The sequence below is a fragment of the Bombyx mandarina genome, chromosome 22, assembly GCF_030267445.1.
Source record: "Bombyx mandarina strain Sakado chromosome 22, ASM3026744v2".
Lineage (NCBI taxonomy): Eukaryota > Metazoa > Arthropoda > Insecta > Lepidoptera > Bombycidae > Bombyx > Bombyx mandarina.
In genome coordinates, this window is record NC_143228.1 from 7,024,757 (window position 1) to 7,042,407 (window position 17,651).

The 17,651-nt window shown below is 45.2% G+C and overlaps 1 protein-coding gene across 1 annotated transcript in view; it reads left to right on the top strand.

Moving 5' to 3' along the window:
* The first annotated feature begins 783 nt into the window (after window positions 1-783).
* Window positions 784-17,651, top strand: part of LOC114249270 (uncharacterized) — a 53,066-nt gene continuing 36,198 nt past the window's right edge. The window contains exon 1 of the mRNA XM_089737027.1: window positions 784-1,026. The gene's annotated coding sequence lies outside the window, so the exon portion shown is untranslated. The remainder of the gene's footprint in view (window positions 1,027-17,651) is intronic.

A 17,651-nucleotide genomic window follows, 5' to 3' on the forward strand; every position in this document is an offset into this window, starting at 1 on the left:
ATTAGAAGCTGATTTTGTTTGGAAATCAAACTTGGCCTCCTCTATAAAGTATTTGGAGTCATCAACTATGACACTAATGAGACAATTTAATTTGTATATAATTATAATAATAATATGATAAAAATATAATAATATTCTAAGTGAGCGATGCATGAATAAAACATTGTATATCCTTATTAATAAACAGGTCTAAACGCCAGTGAACGGAAAGACAGTATAAAATTATTCAAATGAAAGTCGTTGAACCACGTTTCATTATTTTATTGCATAAATCTGTGAACGAACACATAGAGCAGCTGGTGCTAAGTTGTTACTGGAGCCTGATAATGTTATAATGTGAATGCCGCCTTTCACTTTGAGGTATGAGGTCAAAATCTCAATTCCGTTAATTAATATCTAACTCATCTATCAACCCAAGACAGAACGTACGACTGCCGGATACAAGCAGAGTGGTGGTGGTGGTACCCATCCGTCGGAACTTATTATATAAGACAACAGACAAGAGAACAGTAATTACACAAATTTAAAATTACCTGAGGTTCATTTCGTTTACACTTAATAAGTGCGTAATTCCAGATAAAAATTTCAATAAAACTGAGAAATGACTTCAACATTAAAAAGCTGTAACAAATACACAAGTGTCCTTTTTTAAATGTAGTTTTTGTATACAATGCGTGCGTAAATCTATTTAAATATTTCTTTGTTGCACCCAAAATGAGATGATTCGAAGGATGCGGAAGATTTGTATCCGGGCGTCGATCTTAGCGGTGCAGTGCAATCGTCCATCGTTCAGAGCTCAGTTGCGCGCGGGACCTCGAAAAGCTTGCCAGTCCGTAGCTCTTCGTAGACGCCTACACGTTTTTGCTACGCCGTAGTCGACAAATACAATGTGCTCAGTGATTTGAACGTTGTGCCATTTATTGTTGTAAACTGGTTTAGATTTTATTCTGATACACACACTATTTGCAGTTAACTAAGTTATTCACAGTGATTCTGTACTGATTGGACATTTAGTAATCTACATAGGTAAGATCAACTCATTTTTTTTATCGTTTTGTGGAAATTAATATTTTTAATTAATTGATGAGTTCTATTATTTCTTAATTTATAATTTTCATAAATAATAAATAAGTACTTTAAATAATTATTCAATTTAAAATTGTCACGTGTAAGTATGCCGCAAAAAATAGATTTTTATTTATTTATTTTTTTGTTTGTGTGGACGAGCTCACAACCCACCTGGTGTTAAGTGGTTACTGGAGTCCATAGACATCTACAACGTAAATGCGCCACCCACCTTGAGATACAAGTTCTAAGGTCTCAAGTATAGTTACAACGGCTGCCCACCCTTCAAACCGAAAAGCATTACTGCTTCACGGCAGAAATAGGTAGGGTGGTGGTACCTACCTGTGCGGACTCACAAGAGGTCCTAGCACCAGTGAATATGAGTTTGATTTTTTAATTTAATTTTAATGGGGTCAATAGAATTTTGCTATTAGCCTGAATGAGCTTGAATTATCATATTAATTATTGGTATACTTTTCCCTGATTATTAGTATTCTCCTCAAAATAGACCGGAGTTTAAAACCACAAACGGGAGTCCCTACTTTAAGCTAGTTTAACATTATTTTCATTAATTTTGCAACGGAAGCCATCATAGCCGTTCTGAACTAGGCTTTTTGTATGTTTATTAGTTTTTTTTAAACATACATGCCTAGTTCATCTTGACCTCTAATAAATTCATTGAAAAAACATTTACTCTTTTCTAAATTTTACATTGCGGATAGTGCGGAAAACATTTTCAAGACACTTTCGGGAAACATAATTTTATGTCCACGTAGTAAATTACATATGATATCTATAGAAAACGTATAAATACCTCACTCACCTCACAGTTGACATGGATCTTTATAAATTAATACCAATTGTAAATTATGGAAAAATAATACATAAACAAATTAAAAATTTACTTATTTTAATTTAAGAATTGACACGATTCACTTTTAAAATATAAGTACTTCGATATTCGTTTGAGGATCCACAAGTGATTAAGGACAGATAAATGGTATAATCTTATGCCGTAAGCTAATCAAAAAATTAAACTTTTAAACGAAAAATCTAGAATATTATAACAAAATCATTTTCTTCGAAGTTCGTTTCGCGCAATTATTGTGTGATTTAAGTAATTTGATCTATTTGAGATTAGTACATTTCCAAAGATCTCTCGGCGTCTCATGTATTATAACATTTAAAGCTGAAGAAAATATTAGATAACATTGATGAGCTTTAAGAATCCCAGGTATATAAACATAAATTATTATACTACAGCTTAGCTTTATGTTCCATAGTGAACATATAATCTACTACATAATATTTGCATACCGACAGACGAACTCTCAGTGCATTGTCCACCTTGGGAAATTACGTCACAGCTTCAGTTGAATCGGGATAATTGTTACTATGCACTCGAGAACAAAACGCATGATTGTTTCGCTTTGTAATTAAGAAGGACAAACACAATTTACCGCAAGTGATCAAGATAAAAATTATGTGGAGAAATAGAGGAACTTAGGGAGGGACAATACCAAATTATAAAGGGAAGATCTTCCACCGCGCGGTTTTGCTGTTACTCGGCAAATGATATTAAATCCAAACTTATTTTGTAAGTTAGCTCGATTCAGATTTTTGGCGGTCTCATTTTATTTCGTGATAGATACGCTATAAATGAACAGTAGGAAATATAATATGTATAGTGGGATAGCTAATGGTTATAGTATTAGCAAAAGTTTTGTGTTATTGCATAGACGGGTGAGAACAAGCACACGGTTTACGTGGTGTTAAATCACGACGTGAGTGCCACTGTATTTGTGTTTTATTTTTGGTTGAACGCACTTATCTTTTAATTCATAGTCGGAGAGTCTAATATCGCGTGAAATCTTCACTGTTAATAATAATTTCAAATACTTTTAATTTTACCGTATATTTTTTGATATCTCAGTTTAAAATGAAAAATTAATAAAAATTTATAATTACAGCGAGAATGCGATGATTCCGTTCATCCCTAGGGTTTTAAGTTCAATATCACTTTATAATTTGTATGTACTATTTTTAAAATAATCAAATTTTAAATTAGATTTGAGTGGAAATCTGACTTTTAATGGCTTAGGTTTCGAATTGGCTCATTGTCTATGAAGTTTTGATTAGTTTCATTGGAAATTTAAAGGATTTTTACTAGCAGCATTTGAATTATGAATCCTCCCAGGCAAGTGCCACTATAATTAAAACTAATTTTACGGTTTAATCTCGAGTTTTTTACTGTCATTATATTATAATATTATTTGTCCACTGGCATAGTATTATAGGTCTACGGCGCGCGCAAACCCAAGAAAATACTAAAAGTATCACTATGCTGCCTGTTTATAGCGCTAAGCAGTAGTAATGCGACATTTTATTTATTTATTTTTCATAGCTTAGATGGGTGGACGAGCCCATAGCCCACCTGATGTTCAGCGGCTACCAGAGCCCATAGACATCTACAACGTAAATGTCACTACCTACCTTGAGATATGAATTTTGTGGTCTCAATTTTTACAGTACTACGCCTACAGCTGCCCTTCAAACCGAAACGCATTACTGGTTCGCGGCAGAAAAAGGCAGGGTGGTGGTACCTGCCCGTGCGGACAAACAAGACGTCCTACCTCCAGTAATTACGCAAATTATAATTTTGCGGTTTTGATTTTTATTATACGATGTTATTCTTTCACCGTGGAAGTAAATCGCTAACATTTTTAGGTACGTATTTCATTACAAAAATTGGTACTTTCCTGTGGGATTCGATCATCGTAAGATACGAATGCACCTGATGTCTTACCTTTTAGGCTACGACTACTTCGCATATTCGAGGGGTTGCACGCACAGCCGTTATACAACAAAATCAAGATATAAACCCATTTTAAGGTGGATGGCGTCGATTTCTCATTGGCATGTCTATAAACTTCGGTAACCATTTAATTTCAGATAGCTCGTGAGGATACCGAAAACATATTTTTTTTTAAAACTGTATACGTAAAGAAGTCTTTATCTAAAAACATAAACAGTTTTTGCAAGGTCAAAAACGTTACACATTCAAATATGAGCTTACAAGGCGCGTGTGATATTAATAAAAATCCGGATTCATTCGAATCGAGAGCTATTCGTGGGGAGGGGTTGGTATATCAAAGTGAAGGAGTGCAAATTGTGTGCTTGAACGAACAATTAGAACAATATTTCCATCAAATTATCACATTGTACCGCATTCTCAAAGGGCAGGAAAAGACTATCAGGGACAGAACAAAACCAATCAAAGCATTAATTTAAGTAATATTCTTATTCGTAGGATATTCTAACGCAAGATACCGACAATTGAGTGGGCGGGTGGGTACCACCACCCTGCCTGCCTATTTCTGCCGTGAAGCAGTGATGCGTTTCGGTTTGAAGGGTGGGGCAGCCGTTGTACTTGAGACCTTAGAACTTATATCTCAAGGGGGGTGGCGCATTTACGTTCTAGATGTCTATGGACTCTAGTAACCACTTAACACTAGGTGGGCTGTGAGCTCGTTCACCCATCTAAGCTATAAAAAAAAATTTAATTTCGTGAGCCTGTGCACAAAATATTGCTACCTATGCAATACTATAATGTGTTCTATAATATGTACACAGCGGATATTAAAAGTACTTGTTTTTTTTTTCATTGTTCTACGCAGCAATCATTCCTTTGAATATGAACATAAAGTATACTCGTGCTTTTTATTATTTTGACAAGGGTCATGATAAAAAGAACACAATAATTTGCAGATACACATTACATGTGAAATTAGAAAGAAAAAAGGTCGCTAATAAAACGAAATAGATGAAATTCAATATTTCGAGAGTGCTAAAAGAAGTGCTAAAAATTGAGATCGTTCATTTATTATTTTTGTTTATTTTTATTTTGACGGTATACAGTATTCTTCTTAATGTTGAACGATCATGCTAAGTAGTTTCCCAAATGTATGAATGAAGTTTGGATTTTGTAGTACGGTATCTCAGTGCAGTGTTTTTCGAGCCAGTAGATCACTCCTTGTTTCATATAGGCTGCTTCGTTGAGCGTTTTCTAAACTACTGTCAAAGAGGGCTTTGGTCGGTGTGATTTTGTTAATTGGAGTCCACCTTGCGCTATCCCAACGTTGCAATTATTAGAACTGAAAATGTGTTTTTTTTTGTCCTTTTTAAAAACTACGTACGTCGGAGTAGAGTGCTAATATACTAATATATTCTTCTTCTTTTGTATTTTCTTCTCCTGTAGGTTCTCGAGGTAGTTAAATTAAAGAAGATACAACTGCCAAGATATAATATATATGTCGTGGATAACGACTTTTAGTAATATTAAGACGGTGGTTTTGATTATTATTTTAAATGATGAAATGTTGTTTTGATAAATATCACAAAATGAAGGGTAGACTCCGTAACGCCACAGTATAAAATGGCGGTACGTGGACAGAGTCGTGGCATTCCGTGTCAGACAGTCATTCCGTCCGTCTCAGTCAGTGAGTCTCTGTCAGTCAGTCAGTCGGTCTGTCGGTATGTGCAACGAAACTGTCGGTTTATCCTGTCATTGTGAAAGTTGTGTGTGTTGAGTTTCAATAATTATTATTCAAAAGGTTTTATTGACTTTTTATAAACTGAGTTCAACCAAATACGAGTGATGACGTAAACTACCGCTTAGCCATCCCTGACACCGCCGACATATATATATGTCGTGGATAACGACTTTTAGTTGTCGTGGATAACGACTTTTAGTAATATTAAGACGGTGGTTTTGATTATTATTTTAAATGATGAAATGTTGTTTTGATAAATATCACAAAATGAAGAGTAGACTCCGTAACGCCACAGTATAAAATGGCGGTACGTGGACAGAGTCGTGGCATTCCGTGTCAGACAGTGATTCCGTCCGTCTCAGTCAGTGAGTCTCAGTCAGTCAGTCAGTCAGTCGGTCTGTCGGTATGTGGAACGAAACTGTCGGTTTACCCTGTCATTGTGAAAGTTGTGTGTGTTGAGTTTCAATATTTGTTATTGAAAAGTTTTATTGACTAAGCTGAGTTCAATCGAATAGGAGTGATGACGAAACTAGCGCTCAGCCATCCCTGATGTGTGCCGACATATATATATATATATATATACATCTAAGCACTATGACATCTGAGCGCTATGACATGTCCTTCTTCAAACGAGGCTTGTGGAGAGTATTGAGAGGTAGGCAGCGGCTTGGCTCTGCCCCTCACCATCAGGTGGGCCGTATGCTCATCTGCCTACAAGGGCAATAAAAAAATAAAAAAAGCTATAGAAAGGTTTTATTATAAAATGTTAATCATGTTATTGATGTCTAACTTTTCACATATTTTTATTAAAATAGTTAGATTAAAAAAATACGCCATTTCAAGGTCCATTAGTCCAAACTTTAGTTTAATCATGTTTGATTGAATGAAGTCGTAGCTCATTCGGGTGCGACCTTTGTGCTATGTTAGAATAACTGTTAGATTAAATTCAATTATACTTGGTGTTGACACATTAAATTACTAACTGCGATTGTAGTTTCAAAATGTCAAACAAAAAATTAAAACAAATGATCGACCGTGGGGACTAATGGCTAAAATACGTAGTAGTTTTACCAAATGATGTTACTGATTCGAAATTCAAAAACCAATTTATCTAAGTAATTACATTACTAAAACGAGTTCTCGAACATACTCGTATTTTACGATAAAACATTACTAAAATTCAACTGGCAATAATTGAAAAGATTTTAAAACTGGATGAGACTATAAAAACAGTTTCTAAAAGTTTATCAAAATATGTCAGAGAACGAAACAAAGTGAGTTCATATTTTAATTAAGCTAGTGTACAGGTATCTACAAAGCTAAATAATACACATAGAAAACAATTCAAAGGAGAGTTTCAACAATTACCAAAATTAATAAGATACTTCACATTTTGGTATCTTAATTACGGAAGAATGCTTTGTCAAAGCTACAGTAAGTTTCAAAGTAAGAGCTCTACTTTGTTGGTTCGTTAAAACTCATTGAAGAACGTTTATTTTTATCATTATCGAGACCACGAGAGCTCGCGGCTCTTGTTTAGTGGTTTTAACTTGCGTCTTTGACATTTTCACATGCAATCTCATGGATCATAGATCAGAAGACTGTGTTTCGAAGTAGCGCTTGGTAAATCTTGGTAAGAGTAGTAGATCCAAGTCTGCAGTTCGCTGTAGCACGTAGGTGGGCAGGATCGACCGGTGAAACACTACCCTCTCACAGAAAATCAGCGTGAAGTGGGGGCCTCCTAGAGGCCACCGCGTTTCGACTGGTGAGTGAGAGTCCCGGTGCCCTTATCCCTCTACCTCGGGGCCCAAATAGCAACTGGCACTTTCATTATACTACACGTATCGCAACAGATTTTCTAGGGACTGTTGCGTTGCGTGTGGGAATGAGTATCAGTTGGCCCCTTCCTGTCTTTTTATTCCCTGTCCCACAATTCCTCACCCTCTGTGACCTTTCTCCTTCCCTTTCCTTCCCCACCCCTTATGCTATTTTTGATTTTTGTGATGGCGACGAGTGATACAAATAAAATACCCCAGGAGGGTACCAGTCTCTTAGAGACTGGAGAATCCCTCTCTGAGCGAGAGCGAGAGATGCTATCCTCTCGCTCTGGCTCAGGCTGCCCATCGTATTCTGGGGGGGCACATCAAGCGTCGTTTATCACAGCTGCTGGGTGCAAACTGAGCCCAATAACGAGAAAGTCCCCCTCCACTTTAGCAGTGGATTTTTCTAACATCAGGGGACTTCACTCGAACTTAAATGCCGTCCACCACCATCTCGAGACGGAAAGGCCAGATTTGCTTTTCCTGACGGAGACGCAGATTTCCTCCCCAACTGACACTTCATATCTAAAGTACCCGGCCTATAGCCTGGAGCACATTTTTGTGCCACGCGCCGGCGTGTGTGTGTACATCAGGGAGGGAATTTGTTACCGTAGGCTCAGCAGTCTTGAAGGCAGAGACCTGTCGACCCTTTGGGTGCGCGTCGATTGTGAGGATCACATTCGCGTCTACGCGTGCCTTTACAGGTCTCATAGCGGAAATTCGGAAATTGACCGGCTCTTCGAGCACCTGCAGGTGTCCACTGACAGAATACTTGAGCAGATTCCTACCGCAGAAATTGTGGTTTTGGGCGACTTTAATGCCCACCACTCTGACTGGCTTGGGTCAACACGTACTGACCATGCGGGAAGGTCTGCTCACGATTTTGCCATTGCCAATGGTCTGACGCAGATGGTACCTTCTCCCACACGTGTGCCGGATGTGGAAGACCATTCGCCTTCCTTATTGGACCTTCTGCTGACCTCTCGCCCCGAACCCATTCGGGTATGGGTCGATGCTCCTCTCGGGTCATCGGACCATTGCCTAGTTCGGAGCGTGGTGCCTCTCACCGTCTCGTCACAACCACTTCCATCTGGTAGACGACGTGTTTGGCACTACAGGTCAGCAGACTGGAACGGGATGCGCTCTTTCTTTGCATCCTACCCATGGGGGCAGATTTGCTTCAAGTCAGAGGATCCTAGCACCTGCGCTGACTCGGTTGCCGGCGTCGTGCTGCAGGGCATGGAATTGTTTGTTCCTAGCTCAGCAGTGCCTGTCGGTGGCAGGTCTCGGCCCTGGTTTGGTGGGTCCTGCCGTGACGCACATCGTCGCAAGCGGGAATGCTACCAGGCTTGGGCTATGGCAAAGGCCGCTAAGGATGTAAACTCTGACTCACTCAAGAAGAAGTACAACTCTGCTTCCAGGTTCTTTAAGAAGCAAATTGCATTGGCAAAGTCAAATTACGTTGGGAGAATTGGCGAGAGACTGGCGCGCCTGCCATCTGGCTCTCGTGCGTTCTGGTCTCTCGCCAAGGCTGTCCAGGGTAATTTCTGTCGGTCGACGCTTCCACCTTTGCGTGGGGAGGATGGTTCATTGGCCTATTCCGCAAGGGAGAAAGCCGATCTTCTTGGCTCTATCTTTGCGGAAAACTCGACTCTTGACGACAGGGGGAACACTCCTCCTACCATCCCGAGGTGTGAAACCACAATGGCGGACGTCCGCTTCACACAGTGTGCTGTGCGGAAAGCACTATTCTCCCTGGATGTCAACAAGTCGAGTGGGCCCGATGGAATATCTCCTATTGTGCTGAAGGTGTGTGCTCCAGAGCTGGCACCGGTTTTAACGCGCTTATTCAGACACTCTTATGTCCTCGGCGTTGTCCCACATTCATGGAAGACGGCTCTAGTACACCCGATCCCTAAAAAAGGCGACCGCTCAGATCCGTCCAACTACAGGCCTATCGCTATCACCTCCTTGCTCTCCAAAATTATGGAATCCATAATCAACCGCCAGCTCATGGGCTACCTGGAAGAGCACCAGCTGATCAGCGACCGCCAATATGGCTTCCGCAAAGGCCGATCAGCTGGTGATCTTTTGGCTTTACTAACTCACCGTTGGGCGCAGGCGGTTGAGAGTAGGGGTGAGGCACTAGGCGTTAGTTTGGACATTGCGAAAGCCTTCGATCGGGTTTGGCATAAAGCCTTACTATCGAAGCTTCCTTCCTATGGGCCTCCTGAGAGACTTTGTAGGTGGATCGGCAGTTTCCTTGCGGAACGGAGAGTTAAAGTCGTCGTAGACGGCTCATGCTCGGACCCCCGGACCGTAAATGCTGGTGTTCCCCAAGGCTGCGTGTTATCCCCGACATTGTTCATTCTGCATATCAATGATTTGTTGCATACCAGTGGCATTCATTGCTATGCGGATGACAGTACCGTGGATGCACTGTATTTCGGCCGCAGCAATATCTCTCGGGATCACGTCGATGAGTGTCGGAACAAACTTGTGTCTGAAATCGAATCATCCCTTGTGAAGATTTCCGATTGGGGGGGACTAAATCTAGTCCAGTTTAACCCTTCTAAGACTCAAGTTTGCGCGTTTACCGCTAAAAAAGCCCCCTTTGTCGCATCGCCACTCTTCGGAAACACTCACCTTTGTGCCAAGCCGAACATGGGCATTCTGGGCGTAGACATTTCGAGTGTTGTCCAGTTTGGCGGTCATTTGGAGAGCAAGGCTAAAATGGCCTCCAAAAAACTCGGAGTACTCAACAGGGCCAAACAGTACTTCAAGCCGGCTCACCGCCTTAAGCTGTATAAGGCGCAGGTGCGGCCTCACATGGAGTATTGTTGCCACCTTTGGGCCGGGGCTCCGGGTTATCAGCTATCTCCCTTTGACCGAATTCAACGTAGGGCATCTCGGATTGTCGACGATCCTGTACTTACCGATCGGCTAGATCCTTTGGCACTGCGTAGGGATTTATCTTCCCTATGCATACTTTACAGAATTTACAATGGGGAGTGTTCCGAGGAGTTGTTCAATTTAATAGAAGCCGCTGATTTTCGCAACCGATCGTCTCGCCGGAACTATCATCCGCACCATCTGGATGGTTGGCGTTCCACTACAATGCGTTTTAAAAACAGTTTTCTGCCACGCACAGTAAATCTCTGGAATTCGTTGCCATCAGCGGTCTTCCCCAACAACTGCGACATTGGGTTATTCAAGAAAAGAGCATATTCTTATCTGAAGGGTAGGCAACGCACTGGCGTAAACGCTGGTGACCGTGGGCGGCGGTGAATCACTTACCATCAGGTGACCCGTCTTGCTCGTTTGCCTCTTACTTGTTATAAAAAAAAAAAAAAAAAAAAAAAAAAAAAAAAATCGCAAGCCTTCTGGTTTTACAGGCCTCGACGATAGCTTCTAACTAACACCGGGGAACCGGTGAAACTCAGGCCGGTGCCAATTTTTCTAATGAAATACGTACTCAACAAATGTTCACGATTGACTTCCTCGGTGAAGGATTAACATCGTGTAATAAAAATCAAACCCGCAAAATTATAATTTGCGTAATTACTGGTGGTAGGACCTCTTGTGAGTCCGCGCGGGTAGGTACCACCACCCTGCCTATTTCTGTCGGGAAGCAGTAATGCGTTTCAGTTTAAAGGGTGGGGCAGCCGCTGTAACTATATTTGAGATCTTAGAACTTATAGGTGGGTGGCGCATCTACGTTGTAGATGTTCAAGGGCTCCAGTAATCATTGGACCAACACCAGGTGGGCTGTGAGCTTTTCCACCCATATAAGCAATAAATAAAAAATCTGACCAAGTATATTGACGTGCTACCTCTACATCTGGGTTAGCTTTTAGAGGTTACAGTACCATCTCTTTTGAGGCAACAAGCGGTGGCGAGGATACCGCTCTGGGTTTCGAAGGCACTCGTTGTTTTCCCTCGTTGTTAAATTACCAGTGGCCCAACGACCGTACCAGGGAAGTGGTACGTCCTAGTATTAGTATTTTCCAAGCACGGAAAGCCCAACCGGGAGTGAAGTTATGATTCGTTCTGTACTCGGAGACTTCTCTAATCGTGACCAAAGATTCTGTTCAATTACTATCTGGTGCAAATACTGACTGAGAATAGGTGGCGGGAAGTACCAGAAAGACTAGGGCAGATGTGATTTAAACACCGCTGAGCACAAGTTCGCGATCTGCCCCCGTATAGGAGTGATGGCCTCATAGCTTAAACGCATTAATCGGGATTAGCTTGTGGCTCGGCTTTTATCCTAAAAGGAGCGTAGCTTTTGAAGTCGTCGTGGCCTAAAGGATAAGACGTCCGGTGCATTCGTATCTAGCGATGCACCGATGCTCGAATCCCGCAGGCGGGTACCAATTTTTCTAATGAAATACGTACTTAACAAATGTTCACGATTGACTTCCACGGTGAAGGAATAACATCGTGTAATAAAAATCAAACCTCAACAGCAACAGCACAAGGCAGCCTCCTGCACCGCAGCCGCGCCGCACTGCGTCTTGTGCGACGCGGCTAAAAGGAAGGCCGACCACCGGGCCGGGGGCCCGGCGTGCAAGTCCACCCCCTCCTCTACAAAAACGAGGAGGGGCGGAAAGAAAAAGAAGCCGGCTGCAACAAGGGCAGCCGGCGAGTCAGTTCCCGCCGCGGCTGTTGTCGAGCCGCAGGGCGGGACAGACGAGGGAGCGATGGACGTAGCCCCGTAATGGGTTGTGTCCATCGCTTCCTTCAAAGTAATTTGAACCACTCCGCCAGGGCACAGGATCTCCTCGTCCACACCATGGCGGAGTGGTCAATCGACGTCGCTGTCGCTGCGGAGCCGTACTTCGTCCCCACCGACCAGGACTGCTGGATGGGGGACGTCGACGGCTCCGTGGCCATTGTGTTGAGACAGTCCGCGGCGTTACCCCCCTTGGAAATGGTGGCCAGGGGACCCGGGTACGTCGCGGCTAGGATCGACGGGACCGTTGTGATCGGGGCGTACTTTTCTCCGAACAGGAGCCTCGCCGAGTTCGAGCGGTTTCTGGGCGGGCTCGAGGCGCTTTTACACCGCCTCGGGTCCCGCCCTGTCATCGTCGCGGGGGACTTCAATGCCAAGTGCACGGCTTGGGGTTCCCCCCGCACGGATGCGCGAGGCGAGGCCCTTTCGGAGTGGGCGATCGCGACCGGCCTCTGTCTCCTAAACAGAGGCACGGTCGCGACTTGCGTGCGGTGGAACGGGGAATCTCACGTGGACGTGACGTTCGCGTCCCCGTCCGCCGTGCGCCGCACCCGCGGCTGGCGCGTACTCGAGGGGGCGGAGACGCTCTCGGACCACAGATACGTCCGATTCGAGCTCTCCGCCTCCTCCTTGTCATCGTCGTCAGCCGCGGGCGCCCGCGGCGAGGAGGAGCTCCCGCAAGGTGCGCCCCGTTCGTTCCCCAGGTGGGCCTTGAAACGGATGAACAAGGAGTTGCTGATGGAGGCGGCCGCTGTTGCTGCGTGGGCGCCAAACTGGAGGCGGAGGCGCTCGCTGCCGATTACCGGTGGCGTAGCGACCTCCGCTCTAGGGGGGAAGGGCGCCCCGGCGAAGGAGTAGTTCGAGCGCGGAGGCTCCAATCTCGGCGGTCCGTGCTGGAGGCGTGGTCTCGCCGCTTGGCGGACCCGTCGGCCGGCCTCCGTACCGTCGAGGCGGTCCGCCCGGTTCTCGCGGACTGGGTGGGCCGCGACCGCGGATGCCTCACCTTCCGGCTGACGCAGATGTTGACCGGCCATGGGTGTTTTGGCCGGTACCTCTTTAAGATAGCCGGAAGGGAACCGACGGCGCAGTGCCACCACTGCGCGGACCGCGACGAGGAAGACACAGCGGAACACACATTGGCGCGTTGCTCTGGATTTGACGAGCAACGCGCCGCCCTCGTCGCGGTCATTGGAGAGGACCTCTCGCTGCCGCGCGTCGTGGCTACGATGCTCGGCAGCGACGCGTCCTGGAAGGCGATGCTCGACTTCTGCGAGTCCACCATCTCGCAGAAGGAGGCGGCGGAGCGAGAGAGGGAGAGCTCTTCCCTTTCCGCACCGATCCGTCGCCGTCGAGCCGGGGGCCGGAGGCGGGAATACGCCCGTACGTCCCGGCCCCTGTAGGTAGCGGCCTCCCCCCGGTGAAGGTCAAGGGGCGACCTGAGGGGGTGAGGCCGCGCGGCGCGCTACCAGCACTCTAGCGCGCTGCCGTGGAGTGAATAGAGCGACCGGTCGACGGTGTATCGCGTCCCGACCCGGCAGGCTGGTTCTGCTCCAGCGGGGTATTCCGGGACACCAGCGGCACCGTCTGGGCGGCCCGACGGGCTGCCGTACCGAGACGGCCGACGTTTCAGAGCCTTCGATTCGCCTCGAAGGCTCCGTCGGCTGGGCGTCCTTGGGGTGAGCCGCGCCGTCTGGTTGTAGTGTTGACCGCGGTAGCCCCCCTACCTCATCCGGGTTCTGACCTCGGAGGGGATCGGACGTCGGGTGTAAGAGTGCAGGGGAGTCGTTTAGTGGGTGGGTTCTAAAATCCTTGGGCCCGCGGTCTGCTCACAACACCATGCAGATCGTTGAGTCTCACATACCCCGCGCGCCCCTTTTGCGCGGGGACCTCGTAGGAGGTTCGGCCCTCTACCCGAAAGGTTCCGTGTCAACCGGGGGCCGGAGGCGGGAATACGCCCGTACGTCCCGGCCCCTGTAGGTAGCGGCCTCCCCCCGGTGAAGGTCAAGGGGCGACCTGAGGGGGGTGAGGCCGCGCGGCGCGCTACCAGCACTCTAGCGCGCTGCCGTGGAGTGAATAAAGCGACCGGTCGACGGCGTCTCGCGTCCCGACCCGGCAGGCTGGTTCTGGTCCAGCGGGGTATTCCGGGACACCAGCGGCACCGTCTGGGCGGCCCGACGGGCTGCCGTACCGAGACGGCCGACGTTTCAGAGCCTTCGATTCGCCTCGAAGGCTCCGTCGGCTGGGCGTCCTTGGGGTGAGCCGCGCCGTCTGGTTGTAGTGTTGACCGCGGTAACCCCCCTACCTCATCCGGGTTCTGACCTCGGAGGGGATCGGACGTCGGGTGTAAGAGTGCAGGGGAGTCGTTTAGTGGGTGGGCCCTAAAATCCTTGGGCCCGCGGTCTGCTCACAACACCATGCAGATCGTTGAGTCTCATATACCCCGCGCGCCCCTTTTGCGCGGGGACCTCGTAGGAGGTTCGGCCCTCTACCCGAAAAGAAAAAAAAAAAGGTTCCGTGTCAAAGACTTCGTCTTGCCACCAGTTTGCCTTGGGGAGTTCAGTCTCATCTGAAGCTCGTGCACGGGGTGTTGAGTATCAGGGAGCTTTAATCGGTTGAACTTGGATTTGGACTTCGATGATCCCGATTACACAAAAAATAATCGTATAATGGTTAGATCGAAGAGCAATAAACAACTTAAAATAATAATGCAGTACCTTCGCAGATTGTTTATCTATAGAATATGTTTAGATACTCTTAACATATTCGGGTCTTCCTCAAAAGAGTATTTTCCTGATACGAGTTCTATATTTATTACCGATACTTATTTTTTATGGGAATACATAATCTTTGAAGGGAGCCGATGTAGACGCCAAAGTAGGTAAGGTAATTTCGTGAGCTTTTTACAGCGCCAAGACACGTGAAGTACATTGTCGGGATGTGGTCGGGAATATATATACGTACGTATGTACGTTTATTAGGGTACGATATAAAATAAAAAATAAAAACATCTCATTTTATGAACATAATTGGTCAGAGACAATTTAATTTTTTTTCTTAAACAGAGTTATGTTTTAGTCAGCATGCGTTCTGCATGGCTTAGTTTTAATCCTCATGAAGATAAAAACAGATGTCGTAATTTCATCACTAAATATTAGTTAATAAGGTATAAAAATTACAATTAAAATAGCATTTAACTAAAATTCGAATGAAATTAAAATATGACGACATTTGTCTAATATAAATTGCAATGCGCTTTAAAATTAACAGCTTATCACCATTAACTTGACGGCTATCAATATTATTTGGAATTGTGAACATTACAACAGAATTAATTATCTTAAGTAATCTTTATAAAATCATTAGGAAACTAATTAACAGAAGCATAATTTGGTTAAGAGATAATGAAGCCGTTGTTTTTCAGGTATCCACGCATAAATCCTTAAATTAAGCTAAATTATGGCAGAGCAGGCCTTTTCTTTGTGTATGAGAAAATTTGATAAGCATCTTAGCGAATTAAACAATCGTTGTGTTTATATCAAAAGATAAGAAAACAGTTTTACTAATATTACAAATGTGTTAGTTTGCATGTTTGTATCACGCAAATATGGCAATGGATAAAATTATGCACAAAAACAACTTGAATTAACAGATTTTTTTATCATTCTAAATGACTGAACCCTGTCAACTCCACATATATCTGCTATAATATATAGGATAGTGTATTTGAATTGGTGTGGTGAAGGTTTGTGAATTTAGAAATTCTACGAATCTATGTACAAATCGACTGGTAGTTTATGGACCAGTGACAGAAAGAGCTTTTTTTTTTTTTTATTTTTTTTTTTTTTTATGGTTGAAAGTTTACTGGTGGCCCGAAGGCCTTTCCAGTTTCACCAGGACAGGTGGGCGAGCAAAGGCTCAGCCAGGAGGGGTTGGATTTGCTAACAGCTACCCGAGCGCCTCCGAAGGAGACCTAACAACTCAAGAGTAGCTGCTTCGCGAATGAATCTACTACCGGATCGGAATCGCGACCCGCTGAGAAGATCCGGCGAGAAACTCAGCGGGCTGATGCATGGGTTAGGTTGCACGTCGACCTCTTTGTCGAGTTCGACGAGTACGGTTACCGTGGTCCCTAAGCCTGCCCCTAGTATTAGAGCTGAAGGCATCTAATGCAAAGGTTATTGGATCTGATGGATCCGTAAGGACGTGTCTAGGGCGTCGACGGTGACTGGCTCCTGCATGATCAGGATTCGGAGAGTAGTCAGCGGCGGCAACGATAAGGCGATTATCATGACGCATAGCCTTATCGAAGTATCGTTCCGACGCTGACTTCATGTATTTCCGAATTGATTCGAGGCCCAGGTCGTCGTGTAGGTCAACGTTCCTCACGAACCACGGAGCGCCGACAGCTAACCTGCAAAAGCGGGATTGTAGGGATTGGAGGGTGTCTATGTGTGTGCGGGCCGCGTGAGCGAACACCACACTCGCGTAAGTCATGACGGGCCTTATGCAAGTTTTGTAAAGTGTCACCTTGTTCCGAAGGGACATTTTACTCCGCTTACAGATCATGGGGTAGAGTCTACCGAGAATAAACGCGGCACGGTCACGGACTGATTTTATATGCGGGCGGAATGTCATCGATGCATCCAGGGTAACGCCCAGGTACTTGACCTTCCTGGCCCAGGGTATGGGTTGTCTAAAGAGAGTAATCGGGGGTGTGAGATTCCTCCTCCTAATCCGGGAGGAAATCCGTGTGGAGCTTCCCCTCTGAAATAGCACCGCAGTACTTTTCGCTGGGTTGATGTCTATGCGCCATTTTCGGAACCACTGTCCTAGGGCTAGGGCTGCGCTCTGAAGCTTCTTCGCGATTAGGGACTTATTTCTACTAGAATAGTAAACAGTCGTGTCGTCGGCGAATAAAGCTAAATGGGTCGGCGGCGACCGGGGAATATCGTTGACGAATAAGCTAAATAGGAGGGGTGAGAGGACAGAGCCTTGCGGGACTCCAGCTGTGAGAGGTCGTGAGGAGGAGCGGGATCCCTCGACTCGATATCGAAAAGAGCGGTTCGACAAGAAGTCCCGTATGATGAGCACGAGACTATCCGGCACGCCCATGTTGAATAGTTTGAAAATCAAACCATTGTGCCAGACTTTGTCGAACGCTTTTGCGACGTCGAAGAAGAGAGCTCCCGTGTATAACGGTTTTGGTCGATTAAGCCCCACAAGAATGTGCTCCGTGAGGCGGTGCACCTGTTGAACGCATGAGTGATTTGTACGGAATCCGAATTGTTCATCGATGAGAATGCCCTTGGATGAGACGAAATCTCTGAGGCGCTTGTAGAGCAGACGCTCATACAGTTTGCCTAGAGACATGAGGAGGCTAATCGGGCGGTAGCTCGTCGGATGATTTTTTGGTTTACCGGGTTTATGTATGCCGATAACGTCCGCTTCTTTCCACACCGCGGGAAAGATACAGTTCGC